General features: G+C 40.8%; 1 long non-coding RNA gene across 1 annotated transcript in view; it reads right to left on the bottom strand.

Moving 5' to 3' along the window:
• Positions 1–945: 945 nt before the first annotated feature.
• The window catches only part of LOC147028944 (uncharacterized), a 22,690-nt gene continuing 10,791 nt past the window's right edge, over positions 946–12,844 (bottom strand). The window contains exon 4 of the long non-coding RNA XR_015057778.1: positions 946–1,934. This is a non-coding gene — a long non-coding RNA (uncharacterized LOC147028944). The remainder of the gene's footprint in view (positions 1,935–12,844) is intronic.

Here is a 12,844-nt window from a genome sequence, read left to right as displayed (position 1 = left end):
ATTGATGCACCCGCAGTCTCCAGGCTTGCACTCCCGGATTAAGGATTTGATGGCATATGGTAGGAGTACATGATTTGGTGGCTTCTGTGGAGGAAAAATTTATATTAATGTATTCTAAATTGTAACAAATGGGGTTTGAGAAATGTAAGTTTTATGTCTTGGTCTGGGCTGATAACAGCAAACCTTTGCCTCGAAATGTACGTAGTGGTTTCTCGCCTGAATGACACGTCTGCAGTCTGGGTTGGTAGCCCCCACCACTCTCCCATGAAAGTATAAAATGCTTTGAAATGTAAAATTGTTTCAGTGCAAGCACGTGAGGAAGTATAGTATCTCAGTGGCTTGTACTCCTTGGGACTGACCAAGTACCAAGTTAGAATAAAACTCTCTGATGTAATGTGGAAGTGAATTGAATCGGGTTGGTTTAACTGTTAACTCAAAGTAAAAATAATGAAATAGAACCAAATAATATTGCAACAAATGGGGATTCTTAAGTTCATTGTACGAGGGTGAGAAGTGTATGGTGGATAATTAGAAAATAAATTTTTTCAAAGAAAGGATTTGTGTGGACATCGGTTATCAGTGTCGGTGGGTTTTATGCAGGATTTTATAACCAAATCGGACAAACGTTAAACTCTGCCTGAAGTCAAATAGGATTCCACAATCGGCCAGGAAGAATCCTTCAACGATCACAATGGGGTGGGTTAAAAAAATCCACCACACTTCTCAAGCCCATTTGTGACTGCATACACTAGATCTTGGCTGAATGAGGTGGTCAATCTTTGCACCCGTTCTGAAGGACATGAACAGTTCCCTCCACCGGTCAACAATGTACAGTAAAATTGAACCAATACCTCTGGAGTTCTGGAGATACTTGTATCAGGAGGCCAGGCTTTGCAAATCTCCTGGGATTTGATAGCTTGGCGCAATGCAAGAGCAGCCTGAGGAACAAGGCTATCATCAGAATTTGATTTGATCATTTGTAGCTCCTTTCTTACAGCCTGGTAATCTTTGACAAGACTATCAACTGTAAGCGAGGTGGGGAAAACAAGAAGAGCACCATTGTCTTCATTACCAAAGATTAACATAATCAATGTATCATTAAACGCCATCTCGAGCATGAGAAGAATATGTTTTTTCGTTGACAGCTCAATAGTAAACCCAAGGGTCGCTAGACTTTCAGTTAATTTACATGTCAACTGCACCATAGGAATCACACAAGGTTGGGTAAACATTTGTCTAACAAACGAGAACAAGTCACATTTTGCAATGTCAACGGCACCTTCATAGTTCATGTCTTCAACGTCATGATCTTCCTCGGCATCAACTTGTCCTTGTCCTGGTCGTGTGTAGTTTCTGTAACATTTGCGATGATAGTGGCCCTCGGCGGCCACTAGATCTCGACTTACAAGTGCAAGAACTCTCTCATCCATCTTCCGTACCGCTGCATCCCTGATCGTATTGTCTGCCCGAAGTTCCCGACACAGAACCAAAGGTGTTCTTGTCTTCAAATTTTTTTAACAAATTGGTCCTTTTCACACAATATACACTTCAGTTCATAGAGTCTAGAAAATTCACCACTTGACCGTTTGCTGGTACGTTGAGTTTGCGACTTCTGGTACTCATTTTGTGCAACAATCCTATCAAGCAGCTTTTTCAGCGTAAAATGAGAACGGCACTTTCGATGGTACCATACATTTGGCACCTCCCGCTCACCTAGATTCTTTGTCAAGTCCAAGATGCCACTGTGCTTCCTTATCTCAGCAGCTCTGCGTAACGTTTCCCATGAGTTGTAATGAACAGGAGATATCAGCTTGGCGCTTGGATCACTTTCAGTTTCACGACAGTCCAGCATACATTCGTATGGAGCCGGCTTAAACCGCCTTGGCACTGGAGGAGTGGCAGTTCCTGTTGCCACTGTTAGTCAACCGTCATACCTGAAAAAGACACAACTAAATCAATGGAAGCTTCATTATTACTTGACATTTGCCAAGTCAATCTAACTATATTGAAACTTATTATTTCGGCCAGGATTGAATCATGAGCCACAACTCCACAAAATAATGCATGCTCCCTGCATGACTGGCTCCAATGTGAAACAAGGGTGTGTGTGTGGTGGAGACTCGGGTTTAGAGCATCATAACACTTAAAACAGAGCATAATCATGTATTCTATGATGACATAGAGTATCTATATTACCTCCAGAGTCATGTTTTAGCTTACCTGTGTCATTAGTTTACATTTCTGCACTCAAATCAGCTTTCTCTGAAAATGAGCTTGGAAGAAAGTGAAAGTAATTTTATGGCTGCTACCCATTGGCTGTAGTTTTAAACTGGGAGCATTCGTTTTATTCTAACACCAAGCTAACATCAAGGCACCAAGTTCTTTTTGGAAACATTATAGGCCCACATATACTATCTGATTACACTGAACAACAAAAATTTTTTACTGGAGATGTGTAAAGTGATTTAGACTAATTTGAGTACGCTGATTTCAAAAATCATAACCGTTTTGCTGTATCACGTCAGGATTTTCAGTAACAGAAATATTCCCATTGCCTAGAAGTCAGGATTTCAATGAAATTTACAAAAATTCATTTATTCATTTATTTCATCATGAATGCTTCAAAATTATAGAAATTACAGAAAAACTCCACTAGAATGTAATTAAAAATGCTTTAGGCATTTGGCTTTGCGTTTGTGCTGCTCTGTGTCAGTTTCACGATGCAGGAACCAGCAGAAATCGCCCATCATGTTCGGGTTGTGCCGCCCTTGGTAACTCGTCTCCATGAGTGAAATCTCTTGGTGGAATCGCTCGCCGTGCTCGTCCGAGACTGCTCCCAAGTTGTCAGGGAAGAAGTTCAGGTACTGGTGTAGGAAATGGATTTTCAGGGACATCTTGGAGCCAAGTTTCCTGAAGGACTCCAGCAGCTGCTGCACTATTTCTTCATAGTTGTCCGCGCGCTCGTTCCCCAAGAAGTTGTCCGTCACAGCTTTGAAGCTCCTCCACGCTGCCAGCTCTTTGGGGTTTAGAGTTGTCGGAAAAGTTTCGTCCTTCATAATCTGTCGGATTTGTGGTCCAACAAAGACACCAGCCTTGATCTTGGCCTCCGACAAGGTGTTGCCAAACTTTTCCTTGAGGTATAAAAACCCACGCCCATTCAGATCCATTGCCCGTACAAAACTTTTCATCAAGCCGAGCTTTATGTGGAGTGGTGGAAGGAAAACCTTGGCTGGGTCGACAAGGGCGACATGCTTCACGTTGTGTCGACCAGGTACATGCTCTTTTCGCTCTTCCCAATCTTTCTTCGTCCAGTGATTCTTGTCGTCTCTGCTATCGCAGAGACAAAGGAAGCACATGTATTTCGTGTAGCCTGACTGCAGCCCTAACAACAGCGCCACCACTTTCAAGTCTCCGCAGATGTGCCAGTTGAAGTCATTGTACTTGATGGAATCAAGCAGCTGCCGCATAGTCTCATAGGTCTCTGTCATGCCGAACGCGTGTGCCAGTGGGACTGATGGTTTCTCGTTGCCATTGTGGAGCAAAACAGCCTTCAAGCTGTTCTTCCCCGAGTCGATGAAGAGGCGCCAGTCTGCAGGATCGTGATCACACCCAAGTTCTTTCAACAGACCGTTGATGTCACTGCAGAAAGTCATCGTGTCTTCCATCTCAAAGAACTCAGCCATGTCTCTGTGACGTGCTCTGAACAAGGATATCTTGGTGTTAGGTTCAAGTAGATTCCACTGCTGCAGCCTTGATCCAAGCAGCTCTGCCTTCGCCTTTGACAGCGAGAGATCTCTTACAAGATCATTTAAGTCTCCCTGGTTCAGAAGGTGTGATTCTTGAGTGTCGGGTTCAAGAGGTTCATCATCACCATCCTCTTCACCACTGCTTACAGCTATGTTCTGATCAGCTGGAGGTGTTGGAACGGGGTTCTCGTCATCATGAGGCACAGGTTTACGAGCAGAGACGCAGTCAGCGTACTTGATGTGACCTTTATTCTTCTTGTTGAAGCCGGCGATGCTTGTGCAGCAGAAATAACAATCATCATGATGATTCTGCGGCTCACGCCATATCATGGGCACCGCAAATGGCATGCTCGCTCGCTTGCCCACCAACCACTGAGTCAAGGTTGTGTGACAGCTTGTGCAGCAGATGTGTGGTGCCCAGCTCTGTTCTTGGTCCCCCACCTTACACCCGAAGTAGTGAAAGTAGGCGGCCTTCATTTTCACTGCTGTAGATATACTTCGCTGTTGATCTTTTTTGGTATACCGACCACAGACATAACAGAAGTTGTCAGGATGATTGGTACAGGAACGCCTACTCATCTTTATCTGAAAGAAAGAAATATAACACAAGTTAACAACAATTGTACGAAATAGACATGTTAAAGACATATGTAAATTTCATTGAAATCCTGACTTCTAGGCAATTGGAATATTTCTGTTCCTGAAAATCCTGACGTGATACAGCAAAACGGTTATGATTTTTGAAATCAGCGTACCCAAATTAGTCTTAATCACTTTACACATCTCCAGTAAAAAAAAAATTTTGAAATTTGTTGTTCAGTGTTATATTCTGAACATTTACCCCTTAACCGTTAAGGCATTATTGATGGTTTTCTCTTGGATTTTCTTCACATTTTCTTATTAATTTGTGATTAAAAGGGAAATATTAGGGTGACATACGTGGTTTTTCACTTTGTACTTGATTCTACTTGATAGATATTTGCATTATGAAACTCTTTAAAATTTGCACTCATTTGACCCTTGACCTTGAAAATTTGACCTTGAAGGTCAAAATTCGCGATGTGCCTTGTGGAGTCCTCCGAGACAAATATTTTAAGGGGTTATTCACTACTATAGGTTGATTGGCTGCAACGCTATGGGCATTTTCCATTTTCTTGCCTTAGAACAGCCATTTTAAGCACTTTTTTTACATACGGCGTGTTTCGTTTAGTACAGGATGGACATTATGCAATATCCTTGAACATTGGTGGGTTAAAATCATAGCAGGACATCTAATAAAACAATCCTATGTGTAAAAGTGGCAATTAAGGTCTGTTCATACCCTCTGTAGGGCCATTTATGACTGTATTCCAGATTTTGGGCAAGCCCAAAAATTGGTGACCTTTTGACCTCTGCTGACCTACATTTGACCTACATCGGAAAATATTTATTTTTATTCTGTAAAGGATCCCAGGATACACATTTTGAGTGGTCACTTGCTCTGATAGGATGATTTTTCCAGGAGTAGTGATCATTTTAATTTCCCTACCCCAAACTATTGGCTCTGAATCTGAACATGCATCATCAAGTTCAAGGGATGATTACTATGAAAAGACTACCACAGAAAAAGGTTATCATCCTTAAATCCATCACTACAGACATAGATCTATCAGAAAAACACGATGCGCCTTTGTCCATCTGGGTGGTACCAATTCCTCAAAATCTGGCCTTTGGCCCATGGACTCTGAGGGGAAAAAGAGTAAGGAATTTGTGGAGGTGAGCAGTGAGTCTGGATCTTGGGAGTATGGAAAGAAGGGGGTTACTGACAGACAGCATATGCCTACAGAAAACTGGAAGGGGGATGGGAGGAGCAAAGCACAGAAAGAACAGAGCATGCAAGACCAAAAAGGATGTGGTACAGAATAGAGACCTCCGAGTTGTCTATGATGTGAAACTGATAGGCCCAGAGACTCAGCTTCATCACAGGAGATTCAAATTCTATTGAAGGCCTCAGCTTGCATGGCACCAAATTGATCAAGGTGTGAGGTTGGGGCGCCAGCCCAGAGGAGAGAGAGCAGTACTTCATCAACCTGCAGATGAAGGCTTTGTAGGTTGATAAAAGTTCAGATGTGCCAAGGAAAACTTTGCATGACAAAAGATGCCCAGTCGGTGACTGGCTTTTGAGGCCAACTTTGAGGTGTAGCTTGCCCATCAAAAAGTTTGAGAGATTTAGCTTGTTCAAGTGGGTTATTGAGGATATAGATTGGATGCCACACCAGATGGTCTTTTCAGAGAGTCCATGAGACTGTGATATGCATTCATTATTGCACTTCATATTCAAAGTGTTGGACAAGCTTATGATTCTATCAAGGTCTGCAGAGATGAGAGAGGCTACTGCCTGCCTTTCTGAGGGATGAGTGAAATTATGCCAGAGGGTGGGGTCATCAGCAAAAAGCTAAAGAGGATTTTCCAGTCATAAAGATCATTGTAAAAGATTCGAATATGAATGTGGACATGACTGCCTTGGGGAACTACAGCCTTGAGATTGAGAGGAGATAAGAAGATCCTGCTGAGAACCACATTGGCTATGAGAGTAGAGGAAGTCAGTAAGCTATGTGTGGTGGTAGTGTTGGATGTCATAGGCAGAGTTTAGAGAGCAAAGTGAGTTGCCAGACTGTATTTAATGTTTGAGATATGTCGAGAGAGCCGAGATCTCGTGTCTGAGATTGAGGGCCTCCATCCATTGTTGGGGGAGAAGAAGAAGGATTGCCAGGTGAAGAGAGAAGAAAGGGGATGTGCAGGAACAGCAGAACAGGTTTTTAGGACCCAAGTGCTGGTGTAGTCGCAGACAGTTGCATAATCAGTCAAGGATTGCCAATGACTTTTCCACATTCTTCGATGATGAAGACACAAGGCCAAATTTACAAAGGCATCTAAATGTTAAACACGTGTGGAATTGCTAATCATGTGTGATCACCCATTCAAACTTAATCGTCTATCGCTGAAGAGTGTTTATCTAAATCATGACAAAAATGCATTTATATAACAAAGGAACTTTTACACGCGGAGAGGGCATGTTTAATTTTGTTCCTTGTCCACTGACATCCTTTCAATATATATATATATATATATATATATATATATATATATATATATATATATATATATATATATATATATATATATATATATATATATATATATATATATATATATATATATATATATATATATATATATATATATATATATATATATATATATATATATATATATATATATATATATATATATATATATATATATATATATATATATATATATATATATATATATATATATATATATATATATATATATATATATATATATATATATATATATCAATCACACTCTTGCTCCATTATATATATATGCATAGATAGATATATATATATATATATATATATATATATATATATATATATATATATATATATATATATATATATATATATATATATATATATATATATATATATGCATATATATATATATATATATATATGCATATATATATATATATATATATATATACATACATATATAATGGAGCAAGAGTGTGATTATGTATGTATGTACGTATGTATATCTGCTGTTCACCCATTGGTTGGACAGCTCACCTGACATCACCCACTATTGTAACCTGAAATACTTCACCTAATGTTCCCAGAGGACCCAAAAGACCCCCACCCAGGATCCCAAAGACCCTTAAATACCCCAAAGATGCAAAATACCTAAAATACCTCAAAGACCTAAAGACCCCAAAGACCCAGAAGACTTATTAACCCCCAAAAACCCCAAAGACCCAAAAGATGCCAAAGACCAAAAATACCCCGAAAACCCAAAAGATGCCGAAGACCCTTCAAGACCCAAAAGATTCTGAAGAGCCAAAAGATCTAAAAGACCAAAAAGACCCCAAAGACCCAAAAGACCTAAAATATTGAAAAGACCCTGAAGACTCAAATTATACCCCAAACACTGAAAAGACCCTGAAGACTCAAATTATACCTCAAACACTGAAAAGACCCTGAAGACCCTTAAATACCTAAATGACCTAAAAGACCCTAAAGACCCTTAACTACCCCCAAAGAACCAAAAGAACCTGAAGACCCAGAAAGATCCAAAAGACATCAAAGACCCTAAAAGATCCAAAAACTCCATTGACCAAAAACACCCCAAATTCCCAAAAGACCCCAAAGACCCTTAAAGACCCCGAATACCCTAAAGACCTCAAAGATCCTAAAGACCCCAAATCCCCAAAAGACCCAGACGATTATAAAACTGAAATACCCTGAAGACTCACAAGACAAAAGACTCTGAGATCCAAAAGACCCCAAATACCCCAATGACCCAAAATACCCCAAAGACCCAAAATACTCCAAAGATCCAAAAGACCCCGAGGACCCAGACCCACAGATGCAAAAGACTCCCAGGACCCTGAACATCCAAAAGATCCAGAGGACCCAAAACACCTCAAGGACCCAAAAGACTCAGGGGATCCAAATGACCCTGAGGATCCAAAAGACCCAGAGGACCCAAAATAATGAGAGGACACAAAAGATCCTGAAGAGACAAAAGACCCAGGGGATCCAAAATACCCAAAGGAACCAAAAGACTGAGAGAACCTAAAAGATTAAGAGGACCCCAAATACCTTGAGAACCAAAACGACCCAATGGACACAAAAGACTCAACAGAACTATCCTGGTACTCATGGAAATTCTGCATAATGTAAAATGTGACTTCAGCTCCCAACCCCCAAACACACACACACACACACACACACACACACACACACACACACACACACACACACACACACACACACACACACACACACACACACACACACACACACACACACACACACACACACACACACACACACACACACACACACACACACACACACAATCCCAAGAACTCAACCCCCTCCACAATCTGTCCTCTCTCTGCCCACCTACCCAACCACCACAACCAAAGTCTGTGCTCCCCTCCCCTTTTTTGAAATCCTCAATCCCCCTCCCAGCCCAATGTCCTCAACTCACCGCCCCCCACCCCCCACGTCAAAAGCATCAAACCCTTTGATCCAAACTCTGCCCCCTCTCTGCCCTCCCCCCAACCCAATTCTGTCATCCTCTCCCCCTTTATTCTTCAAGTCCTCAACTGCTCTAAAACTTAAGTACTCAACCAACCTTCCAACCCCAAGTCTTCAATCCCCCCCCCCTTCCCAACATCTCAATCTCCCTCTTCCAACTCCATGCACCCACACCCCGAACTCTCTGTCCTCCCTCCCCATTTCTTCTTGTTCTTAACAACATTACACAAATATAAACTGGGAACTTATTCGGCCTATCATGCCTGCGTTGTTCCTGACCCCATTTGTTAGGAACAATGTTAAAATTAGATAAAGATGGAACGTTAAATTCAGAATCACTTCCCCCTTTCTTCACTTATCCTCACCATAATGCACGGACCGGTGTTTGTGTGTTTGTTTGTTTGTTTGTTTGTTTACAGCGATACTCCTACAGTTCTGGGCCGATTCCATCCACACTTGCTATATAGGATCAGCATGACCCCATTTAGTGTAGAGATGTGTTTTTCGTTTTTGCTGGTGGACATGGGGGGAGGGAGAGGGACGCAAATTCTCCATGTAAATGTGTATAGTGCAGCATCCCCTCCAGGTGGGGGAGGGCATTACAAGTCTCCATCATATACTGTACTGTATTCCTGTCCCACATTTTCAGTGCAGTGATGTGCTTTAAATTATAAGCATTAGGTATGTTTTTGCTTCGTGCACGTAACTCTGGTTTTTCTTTTTCTTTTTTGGCCTACACAGAGCTGTCAGTTGCCTATACACCGCCCAAATAAAGGTATGCATCAGAAGAACATGTTGCATACTTGAAACAAGATCACCTGTAGGGTGGGTACTCTGCTAGTATTTATATATATATATATATATATATATATATATATATATATATATATATATATATATATATATAAAGCATATTGATGTCTCCTACTGACGTTGTTGTCGCTATAACCTCCTCCACAAGCCTTAAATGATCAGTAAAAAAAATTGTAACCATTAATTGTTGTTCATTCAAACCAGTCCTTATTGTACACCTGCTTGCTTGTTTTTCCAAGCCATTTCACAGAATTCATGAGAGTGACATTCAGCCTAACGGTGGCTATCCACAAACAATTTTACTCCCTGCCTTGCATACTGACCAGCAGATGCCAGATGCAAAGTGAACTTGTAATGAAAATAAGTCTACCACTTTGTCTCCCACCAGACAGGTAACCATTAGACACTCCTGCGAAATGTTTTTGCTCAAAAATTAATGGAGGCCAATTGAGGCCAGACTGTCCCATGTTTCTGTTGTGGTTTTCGTTATTAGCAGAAGGTTCTCCATAAAAATCCTTTGAAGTTTTATCTCCCATTTAATTACAGGATAGTTGTGATATTAATCTCCAAGTGCATCGAGATATCAGATTGGCAAGCATTCGGTGAAAATAAGGGTTATCAACATGGAAGCAACTGGGTTAGCAGGAAAGCTCAGAAATATTACACTCAACTTTGAGTTTTCTAATCTGGGTTCGATCACTGACCATACCATAAACTGTCAGACTCATGGTGTTTGCTTCACAGGCTGGACATTGCATCAATGAGCGTCATCCATTTGGACTACACATTCAGCTGGGGACTCACCTCCTATAATTCACTGTGACAGGTGAACTTTATGGTAGACCTTTGACTTTTCCATTAGATGGTGGAATTGGTCGACTTTATAGAATTGATTGCTGCTCGTAGACGTCTTTTGCAAAGTGTAGGTGAGTTATCACCAGCATCCTGTACAAACTACAAATTCCGACTTTCAGGTGCAAGTGCACTGCATCAGCAGCATCATCTGATTTTGATTTTGATGCACCATACTCTTTTCCGAGCATTGTTGCTGCTGAAGCAGTTTCTTTGCGAGAATTATATTGGATGGTTTGCCATTGCCTTCCCAGCATTGTTTGCCCATGCTTTTAACCTCTTAAATGCAAGCAAGGAAGCATCATTTAACATTTACTCAGTCTTTTGGATGTCTCGACCAGAGTTTGAACCACCAACCACCCAGAGTCAGGTTTGAACCACCAACCTCCCAGACTCAAAGCATATGCTCTTACCATTACACCACCAAGTCTGATTATCATGCCACATTAAAAATGATGGAACCAGGAGGATGAATTCAGAACGAAATCCGGTCCAATCTATGCACATGTGCTGAATAACATTGCAGCAGGAAGGGAATGCAAGTATGATGGTCAGTATGCCACATATTTATTCAATTTCTTGCAATTGCACAAAAAATGCATTTTACCAACACACACCCTACCTCGAACATCAAAAGAGTCAAATCATTGATTTTAATACAAAACAATTTTAAGCAGAGTTTGACACCAATATCCCAATGCTATGTGCAACCTTAGAATGTTTTTACAAATGAAACGACAAACTAAGATGGGCTAGGTCACCATATTTTTGAAGTCTTATAATTCATGCTGAATTCACTAAAACAGCCAAAAAAGAAAAAAAAAACAATTACTTAATTTGAGGTGATGTGGAAAGCAAAATTCGCAATGTAATGGGATCTCTTAGTTTTGTATGAAATGCCTTTGTTTTAAAGCAAAGAAGCAGACAGTAGGATAAAGGGTGGAGGTGAGAGGGAAAATATAGGGCAAGGTCCTTCCACTAAGGATAAAAGCTTTTGCGCAAGCATTTCCAAAAGACACTGCGACAGAGGCTGTGCTTCATCACTTTTTGGAGTAATGGCATCAGGATGCGCCAACATCTGCAGGCATCTCAATGGGAGTATGCTCATAAGCAAGCTCATGAGTGAAGCCAGCTTGCACTAAATTTGTCTCCTTAAACCCGATCTTGCCTGCACTTGCATGCTGCTCTGTAATTTATTACTTGTTTGCAATACGCTGTCTTGCAAAAGCACTTCCCATGCCTGTTCCTTAATCAACACCAAAGGGACGTGCGTGGGATGACCACTGCTGGAGAGGGCCTGTGAGACCAATGGCAGCAGCTTATCAATGCAATGTAGCCAATGAGTTTCATCGATTAGCAAGGCCTGTTCACACTTATCGTCTGAGCAGGCTGGATCTTCACAAAGAACTTCAGCCAAACCACAAGACTCCCTGATGGCATGGCCTGACACACTGCGTATTCACAACATCTTGTGTTTCCAGTATAATCTATGACCTTTACCCTCTTTGTTGCACTCAGTGAATGGAGTGGTTGAAACATTCTTAAATCTATGGCTGTTTTAATGGGGCAGAAAAGTAAGTTCATGCTGCAGGATATACCTGTAATGTAAACTGACACAAAATGAGATTGCTGTTGAATGTTTTTGCATAGCTCAGCTTTATACATTTTAAAAGTCAAACAAACTTTATTATGAATGAGACACAAAACATTAGCTTGGATCCATATACATTTTCCTCTCGCAGAATGACGGATTTGTTTTGTTATCCCTCCTTGATCTTCCCTAACATACACATTAATACAGTCTTCTTGAATCGCTAGTCTCCCATTGATTACCTCAAAACCTCCCCTCCTTCCACAACTCCATTACCCTCCATTCTGTAGCCCTTCATGTTCAAAATACTTCCTTTTTTAATTTCAAAATGTACACACCACCTCACTTTGTATGATATACATATATACATACACACATATATATATATATATATATATATATATATATATATATATATATATATATATATATATATATATATATATATATATATTGTTACGAATTCTCACCCGCCGGCATGCGAACAGCCGCGTTTAGCTGAATCTCGGCCGTACGCCCACCGGACGAACAATTCAGTCGCGGCTTTCTGGAGCAATGCCGAAAACTATCCACGGGTGTGTTCTTAAGCACACCACAACCTTGTCCACACTCCACCCACGCTACAGGGTCAATCGCCGAACTGTCGATATACCTAATTATTCGCACGAGTAGATTACCGAGAGATTGTACCTCAACGGGGCCACTTGGCCACGAGCCGCTTAATG

The sequence above is a fragment of the Eptatretus burgeri genome, chromosome 4, assembly GCF_056783735.1.
Source record: "Eptatretus burgeri isolate ZD-2024b chromosome 4, Ebu_testis_v1, whole genome shotgun sequence".
Lineage (NCBI taxonomy): Eukaryota > Metazoa > Chordata > Myxini > Myxiniformes > Myxinidae > Eptatretus > Eptatretus burgeri.
Note: the sequence above shows the minus strand (reverse complement) of the source record. Positions and strands in the feature narration are given on the sequence as shown.